Source organism: Rhinopithecus roxellana, chromosome 13 (genome assembly GCF_007565055.1).
Source record: "Rhinopithecus roxellana isolate Shanxi Qingling chromosome 13, ASM756505v1, whole genome shotgun sequence".
Classification (NCBI taxonomy): domain Eukaryota; kingdom Metazoa; phylum Chordata; class Mammalia; order Primates; family Cercopithecidae; genus Rhinopithecus; species Rhinopithecus roxellana.
The window spans coordinates 132,516,889-132,519,655 of NC_044561.1; the positions used below are offsets into that span (position 1 = coordinate 132,516,889).

General features: G+C 46.4%; 1 pseudogene; it reads left to right on the forward strand.

Moving 5' to 3' along the window:
• The first annotated feature begins 306 nt into the window (after positions 1–306).
• Positions 307–2,513, forward strand: LOC104659941 (annotated as a pseudogene).
• Positions 2,514–2,767: the final 254 nt, after the last annotated feature.

Here is a 2,767-nt window from a genome sequence, read left to right on the forward strand (position 1 = left end):
GGGTGCCACACACTTTTAAACAACCAGATCTCACAAGAACTCACTATTATGACAACACCTTCAAGAGGAACAGTGCTAAACCATTCATGAGAAATGGCCCTCATGATCAAATCACCTCCCACCCAGCCCCACCTCCAGCACTGGGGATTATAATTAAATATGAGATTTGGGTGGGGACACAGATCCAAACCATGTCAATAGGAGTGATTAAAATAGGCATCCTTGACATATGCACGCATGCCTCCACTTACTTATGCCGCTATGGCAGCTCCTGTGTCCACCAGCAGCACCATCTGTTCGACAGAGATGCTGTGGGCCTGTCAGTTATCAGGTGTGACCAGCGCTGCCCAGAGTTGTCTCTGTGGGAAGTTTGTCCTCCGTCCATTGTGACCATGCCACAGATACTCTATTTCAGGCAGGTCTGGGTTGACTACTGGCAAAATTGCTGGAGCTGGCCTCTTCTTTGTTGGTGGAGGTATTGGTGGCACTATCCTGTATGCCAAATGGGAGTCCCATTTCCGGGAAAGTGGGGAGAAAACCATACCTTACTCAGACAAACTCTTCGAGATCGTTCTTGGTTCCGCACCTTATGCTGTTCCATTGCCAAAGAAATCGATTAATTGATTCAGTCTGGTCCACCAAAAATCTCTAGTGTATCAGAAGTAACAAAGAAGTCTAAATAGCCTGGCTCACAACTCCAAAAGCAAAAGGGAGATGCTCCAGCTTCAGCAACAGCAGGCGATACGCTGTTGGTCCCTGGGGTTCGGCATGAGAAATCTTTAAAAACTAATCACCCTGAAATTGGTGAAGGAAAACCCACACCTCCACTTTCAGAAGAAGCATCCTCATCTTCTGTAAGGGAACGAGCACCTGAAGAAGTTGCAGCTTGCCTTGCACAACAGGAAAAGCAAGAACAAGTTAAAATTGAGTCTCTAGCCAAGAGCTTAGAAGATGCTCTGAGGCAAACTCCAAGTGTCACTCTGCAGGCTATTTCAGCTCAGAACGCTGTGGTCCAGGCTGTCAATGCACACTCCAACATATTGAAAGCTGCCATGGACAATTCTGAGATTGAGGGCAAGAAGAAGTCTGCCAAGTGGCACACAGTGCAGGGTGCATTGAAAGAACGCAGAAAGGCAGTAGAGGAAGCTGCTGATGCCCTTCTCAAAGCCAAAGAAGAGTTAGAGAAGATGAAAAGTGTGTCTGAAAATGCAAAGAAAATGAGGTTGCTGGGGCCAAGCCTCATATAAACTTCACAACATGATAGTTGATCTGGATAATGTGGTCAAAAAGGTCCAAGCAGCTCAATTTGAGGCTAAGGTTGTATCTCAGTATCATGAGCGGGTGGTCCAAGCTTGGAATGACTTCATGCCTCCAGAAGTCCTTCCTGGGTGGAGAGGAATGAGTGTTTCTGACCTAGCTGACAAGCTCTCTGCTGCTGATCTAACTCCCTGATTGCTCATGCACATCGTCACATCGACCAACTGAACACAGAGCCAGCAGAACAGAAGGCCACAGAAAAGCAGCACATCACATTAGCCTTGGAGAAACAAAAGCTGGAAGAAAAGCAGGCATTTGACACTGCAGTAGCAAAAGCATTACAACATCGCAGAAGTAAAATGCAGGCTGAATAGGACAGAAAGATAGAGGAAGTCAGAGACGCCATGGAGAATGAAATGAGAACCCAGCTTCACTGACAGGCGGCTGCCCACACTGATCACTTGCGAGTTGTCCTTAGGGTACAAGAACAGGAACTGAAGTGTGAATTTGAGCAGAACCTGTCTGAGAAACTCTCGGAACAAGAATTACAGTTTTGTCATCTCAGTCAAGAGCAAGTTGACAACTTTACTCTGGATATAAACACTGCCTATGCCAGACTCAGAGGAATTGAACAGGCTGTTCAGAGTCATGCAGTTGCTGAAGAGGAAGCCAGAAAATCCTACCAACCTTGGCTTTCAGTGGAGGCATTAAAGTACAGCATGAAGACCTCATCTGCAGAAACGCCTGCTGTCCCACTGGGTAGTGCAGTTGAGGGCATCAAAGCCAACTGTTCTGATAATGAATTTACCCAAGCTTGAACCACAGCCATCCCTCCAGAGTCCCTGACCCATGGGGTGTATGTACAGTGAAGGGACTCTTAGAGCCTTTTATACTGTTCAAAAACTGGCCCAAAGGGTAGCAATGATTGATGAAACCAGCAATAGCTTGTGTCAGTACTTCCTGTCCTACCTACAGTCCCTGCTTCTATTCCTGCCTCAGCACCTGAAGCCACCCCCGGAGCTCTGACCTGAGAATATAAACACATTTGAATGACTGTCATACGCCTCCTATTGCATTGAGCATGGTGATCTAGAGCTAGCAGCAAAGTTTGTCAGTCAGCTGAAGGGGAAATCCAGACGAGTGGCACAGGACTGGCTGAAGGAAGTCCGAATGACCCTAGAAACAAAGCAGTGGAAATCTTGACAGCACATGCCAGCGCCGTAGGCATAGGAACCACTCAAATGCAGCCAGAGTAGGTCTAGGAAGATTTTTCGTAAAGTCCTATTTCATGTCAAGGAAATCAGCAGTGATGGATGATGGGTTTGCAACAAGGGTCCCAGCATTGTCTAAAAATGAGCAGGTTTACAAGTACTGTTCTAAATGTGAACACCTGTTGCATTTATATTCTTTCCACTTGCTATCACGCTAGTGAACTCCAGGAGTGCTTTCTTTGCAACTCATGTAACACTTTCTGTTTTTCAGGTTTTACTGATCAGACTTGTGAGGCCAA